At 41.2% G+C, this 23,566-nt stretch overlaps 2 pseudogenes; both read right to left on the bottom strand.

Moving 5' to 3' along the window:
• Positions 1-17,480, bottom strand: part of Pgam1-ps11 (phosphoglycerate mutase 1, pseudogene 11) — a 31,430-nt pseudogene extending 13,950 nt beyond the window's left edge.
• Positions 17,481-18,455: 975 nt separating this feature from the next.
• Positions 18,456-19,077, bottom strand: Rpl15-ps7 (ribosomal protein L15, pseudogene 7; annotated as a pseudogene).
• Positions 19,078-23,566: the final 4,489 nt, after the last annotated feature.

The following is a 23,566-nucleotide window of genomic DNA, read 5'->3' as shown; positions in this document are numbered from 1 at the left end:
CTCTAGTTAGTGGTATGAACCTAGGAGAGTGGAGCCTAAGTATGAGGTAGACTAAAGTCTCATGCAATAGATGACTTTACTCAGGGCATCGATTTATATTCAGAGAGCATTCTGAGGGTTAAGCAGGGTCATGTTAACAAGGCTCAGCTGAGTTCAAGTTGTATATAGTCACAAGGGCAAGATTGTATGAGCTTAGACTGTATACAGTCAGGAGAGCAACCCATACTTGAATACATCACCTAAATAATAATGGGCAAGATGATGAGTGATCTAAAGTAAACACACTCCTTTTTATTACACATGGGAGGGGCACAAAAGTGTATTCCAAAGACAACCTATGTTATAGAGAAAGGTTTCAAAACCTTTGCCTTGTTTCTTTGAAGTTTTTCCACAACTTCTCAAAGACTTTGCTCACACAGCTTCATTCATGGACATCCCTTTTTCCATTTTCTTTCACATTTAATTAGGATAGACAACTTGTTACTGTTTTGTTTTTGTCACACACACACACACACCCACACACATACACACAAACAGGCACACTAAGTATATATACACATATACATACTTACATATGTATATACATAATTATATACATATACATATATACACACATAGATAATACACGCACACATATACAAATATATTCACATGTACGAATATGCATATATACACAATGTGTGTGCATAGTGCATACATATGTATACATACATATACATAGATGTATACACACACACACACACACACACACACACACACACACACACACATATCCTTCCTTTCTCTTTTTCCTCTCCCAAAGAACATAGACCCATCTGGTTTCCAGGGTCTCTGTGGCACCTCCTAAGAGGCAGAACTCTTCTGTTTTCTGACAGTATGTTCTTACCTTCCTCTCCCTGTTTAGTTCATCTCTAGCCAAAACTCTGTTATCTTGTCCCATAGTGTTTTCCTTTAGAAGTCCCATTTCTTGTTATATTTACTTCTGCTTTCACTCCATCAATCCCATGGAGAATCACTAGTCTTTGTGTACATTTTTCTTTTCTTTTTACAACTTATTTATATAATAGTCAATATATTACATTAGCACACCCAGAACTACCAGTATCTCTTTACTACTTGAAATGATTGATTGGCTCCAAGGGGGTGAATGCTTTCCTGTTGATTATTACTCTATTTCCTAGTCAGTTGTTGATGATGATGATGGTGATGGTGATTGTTGGTGTATAGTCTCCTACTTTGGGAAGGAGTATTATAGAACTTGGTGCCATGTACACCAATATGATGCCTCAATCTTACTACAGTCTAGACCCTTCTTAGCTTTGAAAACTTTTCCAATGAAAGGAGGTTAATCAAAAGAAAAATTTCTATGTCCTCTTCAAAATCTATCAATCACACAGTAGTGTTCCACCAGTAAGAGTAGACAATAACCTAGACAAAATTCCAAAGAATCCAAAAAGATGTTTATACATATGTTTCAAGAAATCTCAAATACTACTAATAAACCCTTGAGTTAATTCAAAAAGTACAAACAGGAAATGAAACAAGGAAGTCAATGGAGGATATGAAAGCGTCATTCAATAAAGATACAGAATTCTGAAGAAAAAACCCTAGTGAAATGAATCTGGAAATGAAAAATTCAGTAAGTCAAAAGAAAACCTGGGAAAACTTATAGAAGAATAGATCACAGAGAAAACAGACTATCAGGACGTGACAGCAAGGAAGAATAATTAAAATATTCAGTGGAGGACAAAGATACATTAACGAAAAGGTATAAAAGGAGCAAGAGAGATCTTTAGGACACCATGAAAAGACAACACTAATAAAGTATGGGTGAAAAGAAGAAAAAATCATCCATGCTGAAGGCATAGGAAATATTCCCTATTAATCACAGCAGAAAATAAAAAATGTCTAGGGAGAGGAAGACCATGCCAATACATGGGCACATAAAACTCTAAACAGAACCAGAAAACTCCTCTCAAAATGAGACAATTAAAATGCCAAGTGTACAGAACAAAGAAAGTGTATTTAAATGTTCAAGAAGTAACCACAAAGTCACATTCAAAGGCAGGTCCATAAGAATACGAGCAAATTTCTCATCAGAAGCTTTAAAAGCCAAAGGTATTGGAATGCCAACTCAGACGTAATAAAGCCATCTGTCATAATGAAGACAAGAGAACACATCTCCATAATACAAGCAGGCTTCAGGAATTCATGGGCACCAAGGAAGCTCTACAGAATATAGAAGTTCTTAAGATTGAACAGAATGATCAATACATTCAAGAGGTTACAAGGAATAATTAAAAATGATAGACTAGTGGTTACCAAACAAGGATTAATTATTATTATTATTCACATTATATACACATATGAAATGACCCAATGAAACACATTACTATATAAAATTAATATATACTGACAAAACATAAATTAAAAAATTAAACTATCTTGAATTGCTTATACGAAGATTCCTTTATTGCTGGGGAGTACCAAGACCCAGTGGAAACTCTCTGTTATGCCAGGCCAGGCAAACAAGAGTCTCAGAGGAAGCAGAGGTAGGAGTAGCAGAAGTGAAGCTTGCAAATCTTCCACTTACAAAAGGTAGATCTCCAAAGATGCATGGGGGAACAGAGGCAGCACAGGAATACTGGATGTGATGGAAAAAACACTTTGGAGTTAAGAATATGATGCAAGATGAGATATTCAATACATACATCTGGAGGATAATGTTGAGAGACTCCTTTACAGGTGGAACAAAAACAATAAGAATAACAACAACAATAGATCAGTTTGGCAGGTTTGATGGCTGAAGAATAGGAAAGGAAGGAGAAATGGATAGAAGAATGTTTTGAAGAAGCATCTTAATTAATTCTCTATTTTTTCTGATGGATGAGTTCCTAGATTGCAAAGAAAACCAGGTGTGTGTCAAAACAGAATTCCTCGAAAGAAAAAAAAAGATAGATCTCCTTAATTTTAGAACCTGTGAGAAAGAGATAATGAGACAGGAGTGGGAGGAAGGGAGAAAAGGAGGGAGGGAGAGGAATGAAGAGAGAGAAATGTGTCATTTTGAAAACTTTGATCGAATACATCAGTTTATTCAGCGAGCCAGGTGACAAGAGATTGACTGTGGTCAGAGTTCTGTGATAAATTTCCCACTCCCAGCTTCTACCATCAGTCAAACTATTATTCAGGTGCTAATGCAAAATTGGTAGCTCTCAGATCTCATGAATGTTGTCATCAATGTCCACTTGCCTATCTGTTTGAAAGTTGGTGGAAGATCAACTGTTGAAACAAAGTAAATAGAAAAAAAGATTCAAATATAAAATCCAGGAAAACAATGGCACTTGAGAGGATGAAGGAAGGCCTGAAAGGTAAATGGTGACCCCAGGGACAGGAAGTCAACACATTAATCCTCCACTTCGGTTTGAGTAGTAGGGGTAACACAGGTGAACATAGAGGTTACTTAATGGGGAAGACAAGTAAACATAGAGGTTACTTAGAAATATATGTTGTTCACTGTGGTTTGAAAAAAGGATCCCCTACACATTCATGTGCTAGAAACAACCTTGACTTGTGTTGGTATCATTGGAGGTAGAGGTGTCGGGAAGTAATTGGTTAGCATCAAGTGTGCACAGGTCTCCAGAATGGCACGAGTGATTACGTAAGAGGAAGACAGATGCATATTAGCTCACATGCCCTGCCTTACCATGTGTGCATTCCTGTCATGCTATGCAGCAGGAAGGCTCCCGTCAGATGCCAAACAGAGGCACACATGCCATTGCCATATTCTTGGACTCCCAGCTTTCAGAAATCCAGGCCAAGGACATTTCTGTTTTGTATACATTATCCAACCTGTGTTTTGCTATCGCACTAGAAATTAAAGTACAATGGAACCAAATGCACCCGAGAGGATATTCACAATGGTAAGAGAGTTAGGCAATAATAAGTGAGAGATACTCAGAAAACAAAGGAAGTAAGAAAGTCAGAAAAATAAAGCAGTAAGAGACTGCATGGATATAGTGCTTTCAGTATGTTTAGCCCATGGAAAGTGCTTCTTTTAGGAGGTGTTGCCTTTTGGAGTAGGCGTGGTCTTGTTGGAGGAAGTACATCACTGTGGGGGTGGGCTTTGAGGTCCTATGCCCAATGCAGAAGAGACCTGCCTCCTAGCTGCCTGAGGAAGATAGTCACTCCTGGTTGTCTTCTGATCAAAGTGTAGAACTCTTGGCTTCGCCAGTACCATGCCTGCCTGCATTCTGCTATGCTTCCTGGCATGATGATAATGGGGTGAATCTTTGAAGCTGCAAGCCCACCCCAATTAAATGTTGTCCTTTATAAGATTTGCCTTGGTCATGGTGTCTCTTCACAGCAATGAAACTCTAAGACTAGCTAACTAAGGTGAGCTAAAATAATAGCATATAATAAAACAAGGTAAGTAATGCATATGCGTCTAAGCAAACTGTGTTGAGTCTACATAGAAAGGATGGAGGAGGGAGTGTCATGTTTCCAAAGAGCAGGAAGAGCTGCAGCGGGAGATCTGAATTCTCATTGCTTACAATAATAGCCAAGAAGCAAAACCTAGTACCTGAAAAATCTAACACTCAGGCATGGTCTCTAGGAAAGTGGAAGTAAATAGAAGAGAAATGAATACATAATTGAAGAAATTGAAAGCTGATGCCTCTAAGGAATTGGAATTAAGGGTATATTATTATTTAAGCCACATAAAACAACTTTTCAACAGTAAATAAATTGATATGTAAATAAGCCAGGGAAAAAGGAATGAGATGAAGGAATTTTACTAGTGGAAAATTTCGTATATTTTGTCATTTTTAAGAGGTGTTTCTAAAGAGGTATTTTTCAATGACCTATTTAAATCTTAAGTGGCTTAAACTATCAATCTTCAGCATAGAATATTATAATTTTAAGGTTGAATAATCAGATATGAGGATTTTACAAACAGACCCGACTTAGGACAAAAAGTTCACTGATTGAAAAATGATTCTTTTCCATCAATTGTGACTTCCTTTACAATTTTCTTGTCAGAAGAAAACCCAGTGATGCATTCTGTAAAATCATATACAGGGAGTGCAGCATGCATAAACACAGAGAATGGGCCTGATAAAGAACAGACAGGGACTCTTGGGATGAGGCACTCAATCTTTTAGTTTGTACTCTGTTACTCTGGTGTCTTACTTGAATGTGGCAGGCAGTTTTCAATGACATCTTTTAATTTCTTCAGAACAAGTAAGCCTTGGTCCTTGCCATTTGCTGAGGATTAGTGCTATATGACTCAGAAGAAATGATGTGATTTAAAAACCAACAAGATGAAGAATTTAAACAAAGCACCGTTGAGATGGGTACCAGTAGCTCAGCCAAGATTGCAGCCAGTACTATCTTGTATCATGAAATGAAAGTCTGTTTCTGATGTAGTTATGTACCCTTTAATGAAGGGCATATGTTCTACGAAATGCACAGTTATAGACATCATAGAGTATATTTACACGAAAGAAATCAAAAGTAGCTCACAGCCCCACTCTAAAGTCTGATGCCTATGATTAATTCCTGTTGTTGCTGTTTATTACCAATGTACCTTGGCCTGGGACAAGTTACTTAAGCTGTGAGTTGGGACAACAGCATCCACCTCACCATCATCTCAGTTTTTTCAAGATGCAAACAGTTACCATTCAGAATATGCCAGGCATACAGTAGACATTCGTTTACACACGCTTACAGAAAAGTGCATCTCAGCACAGTATACAGAAAATGGATCTGACAAGTGACTCTGAAAGTCTGTCATTCCAGGGTCACCAACCAAATAGCTACATTGGGAAGGATATGTACAAACTGCAGCAGGTGTGACTTCCAGTCTTTGTGTTCACTTGCTGGACTCAGGATGCTCTGCGTGGTCTTGAACTATGTATGTAGACTCTTAGAGCTGGCTTTCAGTCTTCTATGCTGAAGGCCACTGCTTGGTGTTGCCTGGAGCTACTTCTCATATGGACAGTTATGGTGGCATTGCATTTCTAAATGCTTTAATAATGGGATGCAGACTGTGGGGTGAACTGCATCCATGCTAAGTCTTCAAAAACTTGAGTGTGATTTAAACAGCTACGGTAGCAGTTTTCCCCTTGGTGCACACTCTGAACACAGTTTGCTGCCGTCCTTTGAATTATGAGAAATGCCTCCATTTGGGGCTGAAAACCCATACTTAGACGAAAACAACAACAAGACTCTTGGGCAAACTTCACAGGAAGAAACTGTGTGTCTCTTGATGGTGGGAGGCACAAAGGTGCAAAGTACAGCGTATTCTGAAGCAGCACCTCACAGGCACAAACTAACACTATCTGCTCAGTCTCTCAGACACCCCAGCTGCCAGCACATGGGCAGATGTTCCCAGAGCAGTGCATCAAGCCAGAAGCAGGACAAGTCTTCTTGGCCTCCAACCCAAAACTTCACATGGGAAAGCATCAACATTCAAATTCATTTTGTTAAATGTCCTGGTATGCCAAAATAATCATGATATGATGCAGGAGTGTGGAGAGGTGGTGAAATATATATATATATATATATATATATATATATATATACATATATATATATCAGTGTGATAACATTAGAGAACATTTTTTAAACACAAGAAGCATCGTGCGAAATATCACCACTCAGACGCAATTTCTAGAATTTATTTTTATTCTTGCTCTTTCCCCCCATGCTTGTACTTTCTCTTCCCCCTACAAAGCAGTAACTAGTCTTTTTGCTTAGAGTTATAATAAGAAATTACCCTTGGGAAATTTAGTCTTATCATTTAAAGCTTAAAAGAATGCTACCCAACTTATCTTTTTATGCACTCACTGGATTTTAAATTAATCCTTTCTGTGGCCACTTAGCCTGCTGCCAATTTACATTGTACTAATATTGATGGTTTTAGCTCATATTTGTTTTTATTTTTAAGTCTAGTGCATTAAGTAAGATTACTAGGTTAAAGGGTACGAAGACGTTTATGACTCAACTCGTTCTTGTTTTTGCTGTTTAACTGAAATAGAGTCTTATTATGTAGCTCAGACAGTCCTTGTGCTTGTAATCTTCCAGCCTCAGCTCTTTGAGTGCTGGAATCATGGGCCTTTCATAATAGTCTGGCTTCATTTCCTCCTCTTCCTCACCCTCTTCCTCCTCCTGGTTTAAAAATAGTATCTTATTTATTTATTTTGTGTGCATGTGTAAGGATTTGTGCATATCTCTGCCCATATCTGGAGATCAGAGGTTGACTTGGGGTATTCAGTTTTTCCCTTTCACCATTTGGGTTCCATGTGACCAAACTCAGGTCTTCAGGCTTGGCACATGTGCCTTTACCAGCTGAGACATCTCTCCAAGCCACCCTCATCCTGAGTGCATCTGAAGTTCCATTTTCATAAGGAAACATCAAGAAGAAGTGGAAACATGTTGTAAAATTCTTCTATTACATCCATTCATTTTGCCTATGTGTAAGCACACACACCCTGAACTTGTGTGGAAGTCAGATGACAACTTGCAGGAGTAGGTTGGTCTTGTCCTTCCACCTCATGAGTCCTGGAGATTGAACTCATGTCTTCAGGCTTGGTGGCAAATTCATCAGCCCTTTGAGCCACTTAGCCAGTCCTAAGGATCAGAGAAACAAAGCAGAATGGAAGTGTCCAAGGCTGGACTAGTAAAAGGAAGGAACAGTAAGTTCCTGGGTAAATTCTAACCAGGGCTCAGATACTTCTTGAAACAGTTTTCAGCAGGAGGTTGCTACTTTTCATATGGGGACATTTGGTAATACCCAGGAAGACACAGGACCACAATGGAAAATCATCCACATGCTAGTAAGACAGGATGTTTGGTAGGCTAAGTGTGTGAACCACTTGTTCCTTTTATGATGGGTATATCAAGATACAACTTCTTCATAAACCAAGGGTGTCTTTAGTACTGTGAGTGGGCCATCAATTTGGGACTTGTGGGTGTATCTGCTACAAGTGATATTGACTGGGAGGAGGGGGAGCCTTGTAGTTGATAATCACTGTCCTTAGGCTGGGTTGTCTCCTGTCTCGTGTATATCCTTCATCCCCTTTTCACATTCCCACAAAGTGGTGATTTTGCAACTGATATAGAAAACTGACCACACACATTTATGCCATCTTTTTTCCTGAGTTCTTAAAAATGTGGAAGAAATCAAGGGGCACAGGATATACTTAGAAGGCCTAAAGAGGACAGCATGGTAACCTGAGGCCTGCCAAGGAGACTGCATGGTGAGCCCATAAAATGTATGTAGACAGGGAGGAGGCAGCTGAGTCCGCTCTTCAGGCATCCCCACCATGGCTCTGAGAATGTGAAGAAGCTTCTGGAATCCTTCAACCCAGACTAAGGAGAGTGATTATCAACTACCAAGTGCCCCACCTCCAGTCAATATCACTTGTAGCAGATACACCTGCAGGTCCCAAATTGATTACCCACTCACGGTACTAAAGACACCCTTAGTTTATGAAGAAGTTGTATCTTGATACACCCATTATAAAGAGAACATGTGGTTCACACACTTAGCCTTCCGAGCATCACTTCTTACTAACATGTGGATGGTTTTCCACTGTGGTCCTATGTCTTCCTGGGTATTGCCAGTCTCTGCCATTGTCCAGCTTGAGATAGGATTGTACTGCATATCGTGGGTCCAAGACAATATAAAAATTCTAAATTTGAAGTACAATTTCTGCTGAATGTATAGTGCTTTCACACCACTGTAACGTGAAGTATAAAGAAAATAATGAAAAAAGAAAGAAAGAAAAGAATGTGTCATAAGATGGGGGTTGTTGTATACTGATAACTTTTGCTGTGCCACAATAGATCACTAAAACAGAAGAGGAAAATATAGGCACAGTGTTAAAGGAGACTATGAAAAGGAGAGAAAGAAATGATCCCAGGAAAAGCAGAACATTAAGCGAGATAAGAAGCCATCACAGAACACAACTTTGGCCCTTGAAGGTACCATGACATGCTCAGTTCTTCTCTGACACTGAATTCCCTTGTTCATATTATAAGCCATGTTTTTATGAGTAGCCATATGTGCATTGTTGGCTTTTAGGATAACTATAAAATATCCCCTAGGGTATTTAAGAAAAGCACAGGAACTTCCTTCTCATTCATCCCATCCTCCGAGGCAGGCTATCTGGTCTTTCTGAGAATCCTTCTCTCTGAAGACACAGACAAAGAGGAACTGAAACAGGCCACGATAAATTCACCTCTGTTTATTCTGAGTAGATCACATCCTTTTCTTCCAGCCGAAGTTGGATAAGCTTGTTGACTCTTCATCAAATGTAGCATTAACAGTCATAGTTTTCCTTTGGAGTCCTCATCTCCGAAGGTTTGGTGTTATTATAAAGCATAGTAAATAATTTTTATGGTTTCTTCTTAATAACCTTGTTTTAGTCATAGAAACCTGTGATGTTAATCTTGACCATCAACAAATAAACGGGGTGGGAAGATGGACCAAAATGTGGGCAGTACCATCCCAGTCAACCCCAGTGTGAACATAATAGAGAAGGATATCACAGTAAATATTAGTTTTCTCTTGTCTTCTGATTGGGAGCACAGTGTGAGCACTGCTATGACTCCCTGCAATGTAGCGTTGTCCTTAGAATTGTGAGCCAAAATGACCTCTTCTTCCCTTAAGTTGCCTCTGTTATTTGTTTTATTGTGGCAATGAGATAATTAGCTAATCTAGGTATATGAGAATCCCTGTGCATGAGAAAAGAGTATTTTTCTTTAAAAAAATTTCACTTTTTAATTGTGTATGTGTACATGAATGTGGGTGTCCACAGAAGCCTAAAGAGGGTGTCAGATTCTCTGGACCTGATGTGAACAGATGGTTGTGAGTGGCCAGATATGAATAAAAGTTCTCTTAGCATCTGAGCTAACTCTCCAGCCCTCTCCCCCTATTTAGTATTTTACTTCTCTCTAGTACCAACTTCCTTGGTCAGATCCCCTGTAGTGGGCTTCCTGAGTCAGGCTAGGTGAATTTTTTGTAAAAACTCCTGATCTAGTCAGATACTGTGCAAGAGGTCACCTGATCCCCCAGCTGTTGCTCTTGAAAGCTCATTGGCCAGGGTCATTTACCTGGATGGAAAGTTCTCACATGCATGCATGACATCACCAAGTACCCATCACTCCTCTGGCCTGTTTACTTTTAGTTGCTTTGTTCCTGATCAACATACCCTGCCAGGGCCTTCTATGTTAATCAGATCTCAGATAAGCCTTGTCTTAGTCAGGGTTTCTATTCCTGCACAAACATCATGACCAAGAAGCAAGTTGGGGAGGAAAGGGTTTATTCAGCTTACACTTCCACATGCTGTTCATCACCAAAAGAAGTCAGGACTGGAACTCACACAGGTCAGGAAGCAGGAGCTGATGCAGAGGCCATGGAGGGATGTTACTTACTGGCTTGCTTCCCCTGGCTTGCTCAGTTTGCTTTCTTATAGAACCCAGGACCACCAGGCCAGGGACAGCACCACTCACATTGGGCTGGGTCCTTCCTCCTTGATCACTAATTGAGAAAATGCCTTATAGTTGGGATTCATGGAGGCGTTTCCACAATTGAGGCTCTTTTTTCTGTGGTAATTCCAGCTTGTGTCAAGTTGACACAGGAAACTAACCAGTACAAGCTTCTTCTGCTCCTCCTTCGCAAGTGAGTGTTGACAGGTTTATGAGGCAAGGTCTCCAATTAGTCAATCTCATGCTTTGGGGAAAATCATATTTAAACTCATCGCAGTCCTGTTTCATCATTTATGAAGTAAGAGGCTTTATATATATGTAGTCAGACTCCTGTTTCTTGGGTTCCATTTTTGTGCACTTAAACACCTGTGCATCCAAAATATTTTTTAAAAATTGTATCCGTAATAAACAAGCGTAGACATTCTTATTGCAACCACTCCTTAAACAGAATGGTCTAACAAACGTTTATATTCTATGAAGTGGTGTAAGTAGTCTGGAGGTGGTAAAGTATACAGGAGGATATTTGAAGATAATTAGCATATGCTATGACATCTGTGCAAAGTTCTTGCACATCTATGGTGATGATATCTTCAGGAGATTCTGGATTCTAACATCCATGTACATCAAGGTGTTCCTACTATTACAAAAATTCTCTCAATTTAATTATAACAAAGTATGCATGTAAATTAGTATTAATAATGCTTAGTATATAATATGTTAATAACTTAATATTAAGTAAATGTAAACTAAATATTCAGCAGTAGGACTTTAGTTAGATAAACTATGATATAGTTTATCAATTAACAATTAAAAGATCAAATGATAATTCTTTTTAAAAACTTTATTTTATTTTATTTGCATTGATATTTGCCTTCATGTATGTATGTGCACCATGTATGTACCTGGTGCCTGTGGAGGCCAGAGGAGGGGATCAGATTCTCAGGAATTAGAGTTACAGGTAGTTCTGAGTCACCATGTAGGTGCTGGAAACTGAACCCAGGTACCCTGCAAAAGCAGGACCTGCTTTTAACCATAGAACCATTTCTCCAGCTCCCCAAAGCATTTTGTTGTTGTTGTTTTGTTTTCTTGTTGAAACAATGTATGGCCAGAACTTGATATGTAAACCAGGCTGGCTTTAAACCCTCAGACATCTGCCTGCTTCTGCTTCCTAAATACTAGGATTATAGGTGTGAACTCCCATACCTGGCGATAATTCTTTTAAAATGTTTTTTTTTTTGTTCATTGTATTTCACTGGAATGCATTCATGATAGAATGCTAGGTAAAAATAGTGTGACATTTCAGGATAACATTTTACCAGTCCCTACTAGCAGATTCCTGCACAAGTCTTTATGAATGAAATGAAAACACACACAAACACAGCACAAGGTCAGTAGTATTACCCTGTATGATTGTACCATCAGTAATGTACAACCATAAAAGTGCATTTCCCTCCCTCCTTCCCTTCCTCCCCCTTTTCTTCCTCCCCCTTCTCTTTCTTGAAGTTTCTTTAATTTTTGGAGTTAAGTCAATTACTTAACCCCTGCCTAGCCTTCCCTTACTCCAGGACTCTGAGAACTCTTTAATTCTCTCTCCTGCGGTATCTAGAAAAAATGCCTCATTGCCACATTTTATCCTGCCTTGTAGTTTCTGGTTAGCACACCGGTACCCTACTGATTCTGAGCCTGCTGATGGCCAAGCCCTCGATTTGCTTGCCGATACTATCTACACTGTGATACCTGGCACAGAAAAGGCCAGACGCACATTGGATGAGTGTTTAATAAACCCATTCCTGAAACAATCTTCTGCAACTTTAATTCTGAACCTTAACATTACCAGCTACTTTTCATTTCCCACATAAATAATATCTCTGACTTTTTTTTTTCTTAAACGCTTTGTCTACACTTGAAAGAAATAGTCTCCAGATGTTCATGAGAGTTTGGGCTGGAGAATCCTTTGAGGGGAAGGTGACAGTATCAGACAGCCCATACCTACTGCCATCAATTATTTCTTCATACCTCTGTCTTTCACAGCTGAGGGTTCTCACTCACTTGCAATTCAGCTTCTCCTAGAAATGTCAACACAGAGTAAATATGCTATTCTAAGGCAGGAGGATATGCTGGCACGATCCATCTAACGGTTATGTTGCTGGAGGTAATGAATGAATTGGCAATGTCTTGTTTGCTCAGCTTTTCTCAATTAGCTATGAAACACCGAGAAGAACGGGAATGGGGATGTGAAGGATGGGGGAGGATGAGTCTGTGGACTTCAGTGACTCCCATGAGGAGCTGTCACCATTTGAGTCCTCTTGGAGTGCTCTATGCTTGTGATGTTCTCTATTTAGTCCCTTTCTCTAATGCCAGAGAATTAGGATTTCCCATCAGGAGTACTGGAAGGAATATGTCCGAGATGGAAGGGGAGGTCATACTGTACATGAAATGCCATTAAAAATCTTCCAACAACATTTTTTTTTCACAGGTTTTGATGAAACAAAATTTGGATGTGCCTGGGAGGAGACCAGTTTGACTTGTGCAAAGATTCACTATGGTCACAGGTTAGCAGGTAGGTTCTCTGTTGTATTTAGTCACTTGTATTTTCTGCATACTGTAAACTGTGTTTTCTTTGCATCTGTAATTGATCTAATTAATGTGCATGTTGATCTGTTTTACTTACCTGTTGCTGTGTTTGTATAAACGGTCTTAGTAGTTAGCAAGCATGTGTCACTCTTGGAGTCATTCACCCTCCCCTGTCTCTCTCCTTTTACTTGAAGGATTATCTCTGCTGTCAGCATGATCTCAGATAATACCACATCTTCTCATTCATTTTTTTGAGAGGGGGTCATTTATAACTAGACGGTGAGATCGAAACCAGCCTGAGTTTCTGATCTCTACCTTCCAAGTCCTGAGATTACAGGCATGAACTGTCATGTCTGACTCAACTCATCTCCTTGATAAACCAGTCCCTGTCATGGCCACCCTTTAGTGTAATCGGTAGGCTAGCAGTTCTTCAGCTCTGTGAAGCTTTCCTTAGCAATCCAAGCAAAACCAGTTCAAAGGATACTCACAGATAATCCCATATGGTATCCGACACATTAAGCATATCCTTTGGCTTTCTTCCAGAACAGCATGAAGCTTAATTTCTTGAGCTGATTGGAAAGACCCCAGCCCTACCCATTGAATCCATTCCCTACCACACGAACCAGGTTCTAATTCCTTGAATATGGCTTCCTGGTTTGTTACACAGCTGTGCTCTTGCTACGCCCTGTACTTTTGTCTGTGATACTTTTCCTCTACTCCTCAAAAATCCCATTTGCATCCTTCAAAACCAAAATGATCCATCATGTCAGCAAGCATCATTTCTCATTCCTTCCTCTGGGTTTTCACAGTCCTTTAAACAAATCTATTCTCTGGCAATTACCCCCTGCCTTATAACTATGCGTTCACACTTGTTTGTCTGTTACTAGACTATGAACTTTTCGAGAGCCAAGAGCTGTCATTTATCTCTGGAGAGTCAGTGCTTAACACAGAGCCTGCCTCATTATAGATTCTTAATTCATGTTTATTGAATTTATTAATTAAGCCATAACCAAGGCATCACCATCCATTTAATTGCAAATGAAACTCCACAGATGAGATTAACAGCCTCATTTTGATCAGTCTCGCTGGTAAAACAGTGACAGGCATGGTGCTTCACATAATGCCAGCCAACGAAGAGTAAAGAAAAGCACCCAAAGGGCACTGGCCTTGCCCTTGAAGAACTTACGGCACAGTTGGAGAGGTAAGTTTTTCATGCACAAAACAGGCTGAGGGCAAAATTGAGGCTGTTAGAATGCCATGCACACTGTAGGCTTGAGCTGTGGGCTCTATCACCAACTGGGCCAGGCCACGGGGGCATTATAGTCGGGCTCCCTTGGAGAGGATTCTGTGAGCATGGAGCAAGGCTACAACTCAACCAACCAATCAACCAACCAACCAACCAACCAACCAACCAACACTCAACCAACCAACCAACCAATCAACACTCAACCAACCAGCCAACCAGCCAACCAGCCAACCAGCCAACCAACCAACCAACCAACCAACCAACCAAGCAAGCAAACAATCAACACCTGTAGTTTGGGGATTGACAAGGAACTTGAGAGAAGATAGTCTATAAAGGTGAGATGGTGCTGGGAAATGCCACCCACAGGGATTAGGAGGTATCACACTGAATCAAATCTTTGCATACCCATGGGAGAACTGTGTTGTGTGACATCATCAGAGATTGACAGTTAAAACAACCCAGTTCCTCCCCTTTGATTTTTCCATGTACACAATCCTCCCACAACCTTAGTTGTTTGGTTCAATAATATGTGATGGGGTGAGTGTTTCTAGGTGGAGTCTTCCTTTGACCTTATCATAGCATGCACCACCCTCTACCCTAGGCTAGTGCAGAATCATCCTGTGAAGGATGCTCTTTCAAAGCTCCAAACATTCTGGCGCTTCCCTCTGATGTGACTCATTGACGTGCTGCTGTGCTCATTGGTTTATTCTTAGAGAAAACAAGCATCATCCTGTATCTCTTCCCAGCACCTGAAACAAACTAGGAGCTCAAGAAATTCTTGCTCCATGAATAATGCATGGTGTGCTGTCCCGCATGGCAGCCAGTCTATTCTTGTCTCCAGTTCCACCCAAGTTCATTGACAACTCAAGTCCTATACAGTGAATGGCAAGATTCCAACCCCTCAGAATCACCTGGTGACAAGCAATGGATGGACAGGTTTGCCCAGCCATCAGCTGGGCTGTCCACCCAGCTTGGGTAATAAAGATAGCAAAGCTTTGAGCCTGGAGAGGAATGTCTGCAAAGTACAGAAACAGACATGACCCAGCAGCCCTAGGCTCCTCTGATAACAAAAGCTTTCTGAGCAATGGCCCTTCAAAGCAACAAATCAAGACAGACAGCCTGCCAAAAACGTGCGGACTAAGCAGACTCTGAATCCCTTACCCACCAAGGAACAGCTATCCTAGCCCATCCATCAAGGAGACAACTCAAATTAGATGGTGCAAACATCAAGGAGGCTGAGTCTGCCTTCATGCACAGAGAAATGCACCCTGATTTCTTGGGCAAACTTGCCCCAAATGACCCTCCCTCCACATCCCAGGAACTTGAGGAATGAATCTGTTTCTTTGCCTATCACATTTTTCTTCATCTTTTGAGATTCTGCCCATAGCATGTCGTTAAGAGCAGGTTAAGAGCAGGTTTTGATATTACTGTTGTCAAGGATCTCAACAGTATTCAAATTCTGATTTTCTGATCACCTCTTCCTTCCCAAAGAGGTACACACAAGGAAAAGCTGTACAATCCCCTTTAACCTAACACTATAATGTAGGGCCCTTGGAATGAGCAGAATTGGGTTATAAATCTAACCTGGTACCCAAGAAATGCTTCTGTCTTCTAAAGGAGAAGACTATCACTTCTGGCTTGAGGAAGAGGCATTGAACCCAGCAATCCTAGTCTATGAAGGGTTGGTGATATTATCTTTGGTACTACTGCCATGAGGATTCATGAAGAATAACTTACAGTGTTGTATAGTTTTTGCTCTCTTTCCCTCTTCTAAGCCATAAAGTAAAGTGAAACAAACTTAGACTTCTGTTCTTGGAGTATAGGTAAGGGGGGGCCTGCAGAGGCTGAGCCACAGAGAATTGTGTTCAGACCTCAGGTCCCAAAATGAGACACAGCCCATCTCACCCCTGAGAACTTTCTTCCTTATCTGATGATTCATTGTCAGGCTCTTCCACTGGGAGTGAGGGTAGCCTCTGAGCTCAAGACCATACCTACTGTCAGACTAATCCAGTCTATCAACATGTATAGTCTGGTACAGCACTGAACATTTTCTAGATGAGCAAGTCGAAGTACAGAAAGCTAAAAATTACACTTCAAAGGTAACATACCTGATTAACTCCAAACCCTGTGTGAGCATTCCATTTGGTTTTCTATCTCTAATGCTAGGCTGAAACTAACTTTCACTGTAACCTTTATTTATAGTCCTTTATTTGTTCTCTGGCATGATCTAGAAAAAATTTCCATCATTTGAGGACTGTTAGATCATGTCGTTCAGTGAACTGTAAGACCCATGTGTAGTTGAGAGGAATGATGCCCAGGAGGCAGTCCTGGGTCCCTTTTGTTCCAACCCTTTCCAGAACGAACATCTCTGGGCTCTTTCAAGAGTTATAGCAAGAATAAGACAAGAGACCTTATCATTCTTAAAAAATAAAAATAAAACCCAACTAATGCATCTGTTCGTTTCTCTCTGGAAATAAGACAAAAATCAAATATTGATTGTTGGTTGTCCAGCTATGGCCCTTGATAGACCAGCATAAGGCCAGCAGAGATGAAAGGCTTCAGCACAGTGCTGTGTAATTTGCTACTTGGTACAGCTGAGGAACAGCTTGGGATGCTTCACTCAGGCCTTTTGTCCCGGGATAAGAGTTTAACTTGGACCACTTCTCTAAGTTCTGGACTCCAGCAATCTATGCTGCTTCTTCAGTTTGATGTTTCCTGGACTTTCTAACTCGAGGTTTCCCAACCTGCACTACAATCTCTCTATCTTGAACACACGTCTCTCCCTCACTCCTCTGACACATGCTTTTATTTCCCCATAATTCATTAATTCATTAAGTTAAATAGTATATTTACTATTACCTTTATCCTAAGCATTGTTCTGGTGGGCAGCTAGAAAAATTGATGCAAAGGAAAGATATCTCAGTTTTCATGGGACTCGAGTTAGAAAATGATGGATAATTGGCTAGGTACACCAATTTCTGCCAGCTCCTTGGTCCTTTCCACATCTCAGTACAATCATTTGCTGGCTGTTGGGACCAAAATCTTGAAGTCTGGTTTGATCTTTGCCTCTTATTTTCATGCTCAAGTTTGCAAACAAGTTTCAGTGTCTCCAACACCTACTTGGGATGGGGTCAGTGTAGCGGTGTTGGGAGCAGATGTAGTCAGGCATGATCACTAGATGTGTCTTATGCTTTCTTTGTGGAGAAAGAGGAATAGAAGAAAATATTTTACTACATTCTTCAGAGATACAGGATTGGAATCAGTCTCCAAACACAATCTCTTTTGTAACTAGGGCGATCTGCACTGCTGTATCCTTTGGTTTTCTATTTCTTCTGGACTCCATTCTTTAAGCTTCAGGTCCCCAGTTTCTCTCCTGGACTCTGAGAGCTATTGGTCCTTATCTTCCATTTGTACTTACTCCAAGGTAGATCCCATGCTGGGTCTAAGAAGCCTAACTGATACACAGGCACTCTAACCCACCTCTGTACCCATGATCCCTCTGCCTGGGTTGATGGTTTTAGAGATGTCTTGCCGTGTTCAAAGGGGTTCAAGTGGAGTAAGCTAGATGATTTTTTTTTAAAGCACAAAAGCACGGCATATGTCGTTTCTGCAAGACAGTCATCAAATGACCGGTTGCAAGCTGCCAAATGCCCAAATGCAAGGAAGCAACAGCATTTCTCCACAGTGCTCACACAAAGACCAGCTGGCCTTCAGGGACTCAGCTGGCTTCTGTGCTGTTTCCGAGTCCTAGCAGCAGCCAGAACTTTCTGTGTGACATAGGGTGAAGGCTGAGAGCTCCTTATGTTGACTGTAGAACTTCCTGCTTGTAGATGTTATCTAGAATCTGGTTTCTGTCTTTTCTCTCTGCCCCTGGGCTGGGGGTGAGAAACAGGGGTTTCATGCTTTGACATAGCCTGTGTACTTCTCTTCTTCCTGAGACCAAATATTTCCAGTGTCAAAACCAAAAGTGATCATGTCATCAATCTTCTGCCAGGACAACTGCATAGAATGACTGGATGAAGTTAGGTGAGAAAAATCACACCCCGAATGTACTAGAATGTCTGCACCATGCTTGCATTTTCTTTGTTTATTTTGACTCTCCTAAATTGCTTATTGGTTATGATTTTTACAAATATGACGTGTGTTAGGGGTAACAGTGGAGCTGGAAAGTATTGGGCCTTCTCTAGGCTGCATGGTGAGATCCACCTAGAGTTCAGTGGAACTTGTGGCCCTTTCCAAGGCCACAGCTCTTGCAGTCAGCAGATATCAGCTCACACATCTCTCTGTGCCTGTGGACTGGTTTGGTGATCCACTGAGTGTCAGGATTTCTTCTGACAGCTTTATGGAATGGATCAATGAGGATAACCTCCAAAAATTTATATGTGGAATCTTCAACAACCCAATAGGGATTCAGGACTCTCAAAGCCCCATAATGGCGCCCAACTCTCTGCTCAGCAACAGACTGAAGGCTTCAGGAAAATTTCAGTTGGGTAACACCATGGGAGACAGACAGACTTGCCATAAGTTGTACCCTTAGGAGCCAAGTGTTTGTGACCACTACATTGGACATGAATCTTATAAATGACAAAACCTTGTTTAGCCTTGTATCCCAGTCTTCATGCTTTATTGGGCCAGGTAGGGCAGGGAGCCCTGTGCAGTGCAGAGGAGAGCTGGCGGTATTGCCAGCAGCAGACCTTCAGAAGAAAGCACATCATGTCGGACTGCTTCTTTCTCCATAGCTCCTAAATGTATTTACATGCACCCATCTTGGATCACCTGAAGGCTGCCGCCAGAGGAAAGGAAGAAGCCTTCCTCCCACAATCCTTTTTGTCCCGTGCTTGCATTTTCATTGATGATAGACTCACAGTATGTGGGATGGTTAGCTCAACAAAGAACTGACAGTTTGAATTTTATAAGGAGTTGCCCTGTGTATAATGTCATTTAATCTTCACATAAATTTGGAATTAAGATGTCATTATGAAACCCATCACTTTGTACACATAAAGGAAAATACAATCTTTGAATAGATGTGTGTTTGTCTCTCTATCTCTGTCTCTGTCTCTGTCTCTCTGTCTCTCTGTCTCTGTCTCTGTCTCTCTGTCTCTGTCTCTGTCTCTCTGTCTCTCTCTGTCTCTGTCTCTCTCTGTCTCTCTCTGTCTCTCTGTCTCTGTCTCTGTCTCTGTCTCTGTCTCTCTCTCTCTCTCTCTCTCTCTCTCTCTCTCTCTGTATGTGCATGTGGGGGAGGAAGCTCCAGTGGCTACTGCTTGATAACTGCATACTGACAGGATGGTTACCTCTGCTCAGGATCCTTATGGACTATCAGCCTGAGCTGGCCAAAAGTATTTTCTACATCACTGACACCTCTTTCATACAGCTATCAAGAGATGGCCAGGAAGGAAACCTTTTTGTATGTGGAATTTCTTGGAGCACACTTGGAGCACACAAACTTATCCTCATTTTTTTGCAATGTAATCCTCCTTTGGCCTAGAATAAATGGAGACTTCTGCTCCTTTGCCCATCTGTCTTAGTCAAGGTTTGCATTCCTGTACAAACATCATGACCAAGAAGCAAGTTGGGAAGGAAAGGGTTTATTCTGCTTACATTTCTGCATTGCTGTTCATCACCAAAGGAAGTCAGGACAGGAACTCCACAGGGCAGGAACTTGGAGGCAGGAGCTGATGTAGAGGCCATGGAGGGTGTTGCTTACTGGCTTGGCTCCCCTGGCTTGCTCAGCTTGCTCTCTTATAGAACCCAGGATTGCTAACCCAGAGGTGGCATCACCCACAATGGGCTGGTCCCTTCCCACTTGATCACTAGTTGAGAAAATGCCTTATAGGGATCTCATGGAGGCATTTTCTCAAGGGAGGCTCTGTTCTCTGTGATAACGCTAGCTTGTGTCAAGTTGGCACACAAAACCAGCCAGTACACCATCTCAGGTAAGTCCAGACTGGGAAATATTTTCTCCTTGACAGTTCTACATACCAGTTTTCCAGAAAGCCAAGAGAAATGACTGCTTTGACTTCTCTGCATTCTTTTGTGCATCTAATGTCTTTAGTGATAAGAACCAAAGTCATCTCCTTTCTCGCACTTATCTTAGTGATGTGGTGGTTTGACTAGGAAAACTTCCCATAGGCTCATATACATGAATGCTTAGCCATCAGAGAGTGGTTCTATTTGAGAAGGATTAGGAGGTGTGACTTGTCAGAGTAGGTGTGGCCTTGTTGGAGGAAGTGTGTCTCTGTGAGTTTGCTTTGAGGTTTCAAAAGACCATGCCAGTCCTAGTTCTCTCTCTTGGCCTGCAGGTCAGGAAGTGGCTCTCAGACACTGCTCCAATGTCATGCATGGACTAACCCTCTGAACTTGTAAGCAAGCTCCCAACTAAATACTTTCTTTTTTAAGAGTTGCTTTGGTCATGGTGTCTCTTCATAGCAATAGAACAGTGATTTTAAAAGTTGGTTCCCTTCTATCCTCATATCCACAAATGATGCATTTCTAAGGCTCACCTGGTTCTTTGGAAGGGCTGTCAGATGCTTTAACATGTGTCTGTTGGGTATTTATTTCTGTGTGTATGAAAATGAAGCAGAATGGCCCTCACTGTTCATGCTTACCTAGACATTCTGCGAGAAGAGGAGGACTTGCCAGGCTCAGGGTCTGTTTCACCAGCCAGCATCATTAGAATTCTGCTCTAGAAAATATTAGGCATTGGCTCAGTAGTCCTGACTTATACCTTCTATTATCTCTCTTAATTTCTCTAATTTTACACCTTTGCCTTTCCTCTCATCTCTTCTTTCTGTGTTGAGTCTCCTACTCAACTACAATCCTTTGATATTTCTCTTTCACACGAGAACCCAGAAGTAAGAAGAAATTTATGCCAGAACCCAGGTACACTCCAACTACTCATATCCTAAACACTGGTGGGCACACACAGAAAGGGAGAGCAGGAAGATTTCTAAGAAAACCAAGGAGAAGTTCTGTTAGAGCACATCTTAGCTATAAACAAGCCTGCGAGCCATCAGGCAATACTATTAAAATGCAGAGACTGATCGAGGAGGTCTGGGGTCTTCATTTCTAATGAGCTGCCAGGTGATACTCATGGATTTCATACCTGAGGAATCTGGATTAGTACTACTGAAAGGTGGTCCAGAGACAACCCATGTAAGCACAGCCCGGGAGCTCTTATAAACACATAGTGTGAGGGGCCCATCCCCGATCCATGGAGAAATGTTGGCTTCTCCTGGGTAGCTAATTACTGTCCCGTCTTGTTTGTTTTGTGGCAGTGTCTTCTTCTTTCCTATCACACTCCTTCAGGATTATGTAACACAAACAGTTACAGCTGCTCTGGGCAGGACTTGGTTAAATTAGGATCTGGTCAGGTAGGAAAATCACTAATTTCCCTAAGGAGCCCCAACAGTCCTGCTGGCAGCTGGCCCTCCTCTCGGAGTCGTTGGAAGCTGCAAACAGGACCTTGTGCAATGTTTGCAGAAGGTAATGTGGCTGAATTAATGATGATGCAGGAGCCTTCACAGAGGTGAGGCTTGACTCTTTTAATTGAACCATTTCTCAACCCCAGTGCCGCCTTGCTGCCACCGCTACAGTCTGTACTCTCCACTCAGAGACAAACATATTGCAGATTAATTCTCCCACTCGAACTGATAAACTATCTGACACATAATTTATACTCATTTATTTCTGCCTTAATCTAGCTCGACTCTTTTTCTACTACTCTGTCAGCCGGAGTGCTTTGAAGGAAATTCATCTTTAGTGTACACAGCTCACACAGAGTCCAATCACTAACTATAGAAGACGTTCAGAGGCAAGGAAGGTCTGGGCTTTCTAAATTCCTTCTGGCAAATACTCTTAGACATCACCATGCTTGAGTCCTTTCCATAAGATAAACCATATTTTGTTCCATCCCAAATAAGTTTTCCTCAAGCTGTTCTATCTTAATGTGTAAACTTGCTATACATGGCTATTTTTCCATTGCATTTTGCCATCTGCCCAGCCCATCCTGTCCTATTTGCCCAGACACCTTCCCTAACTGAAGATTTACACTCTAGGCGACCAAAGCCATGCCATTTAGCTAGAGACAGCTGTCTTCTTCACTGTCTTTTTTCATGAAGGGAAGACCTGCAGTTTTGATTATGACCTCTATAGCCCAGCTTTCCATGATTTCTGGGCCTTTGGCCTTGCTTATACAGGTCCCTACGGTTATGTCTTGCTACAGCTAGTCTCTATGCTAGTATCTAGTTTTAGATATAAACTAAAGTGCTTCCAGAAACACCAAAACTGGAAACTCCACTTTTATATTTAGATAGCAGTTTCAGTATTTGTTAGCACCCTTCCTCCCAGTTGGACTCCTATTTCTGTGCTTCCAGAATGTCCCATCCTGACCCTGTTCAGGATGTGGCAGGACCCAGAGATCCAGCTTATCTAGTCATAGTCTCCTCTGGAGACTGAGAGTACTTGATGACTCTCTGTAAGAGGATCTGAACAGAGTGAGGGGACATGGAGTTAATGGAGCATAGCTAGCAGGTGTGTTCATGGCAATCCCATGAGCACTTTGAGAGACCTATTAAGGCAAGTCATCAAACTTTCTTGGGATAGAGAGTATGATGGGAGGAGACAAGTAACAGTTAAGATTTTGGAATCTGCATGATGCTCTTCTACCATAAAGCAAAGGCAAGGAGTCTAGAGCCAAGCAAAGCATGATTTTAGATTTCAATCTTTCATTCTAGAGGACAAAATAAAACAGGACAGCACTCTGTATTTCTTAGTAAGTTTCCAAGCTGTGGATATTCTTAGATGTCACTTGAGACTGTGTATCTGGGGATGCCTGGGTGCATGCCTGTATAGGGGAGTGGTAAAGATTCCAGAAGAAACTGTTTTTCCTTGATAAGGCCTAACTCCATGATCAACCCTTTGGGCACTGTTTATTGGATTTCTACTGACCTCTTCATCCTCACATGATCTGTCATGCCATTGCTCTGAAGAAAGTCCATTGGCATTTGGTCACCACCCCTTGGCTGAATCTTTAGAGACATTTCTACAAGTTAGGAAACTGTCAGATTACACGCATGTCTTTGGTACTGGCTCTGAATGGGATTTGGCCTTATACCCTTATGCAGGGTCTTCTTCAATTCTTATAAAAATGCTAACCCTTATAACCCTAATCTCTGGTTTTATCCCCACCTGTTGTACATCCCATTCCTGGACCACATCTTTGGTTCTGTTAAGATGAAGATATCTTGTGTAAGG

This window comes from Rattus norvegicus, chromosome 10, assembly GCF_036323735.1.
Source record: "Rattus norvegicus strain BN/NHsdMcwi chromosome 10, GRCr8, whole genome shotgun sequence".
NCBI lineage: Eukaryota > Metazoa > Chordata > Mammalia > Rodentia > Muridae > Rattus > Rattus norvegicus.
This window is presented reverse-complemented; position numbering and strand designations above follow the sequence as displayed.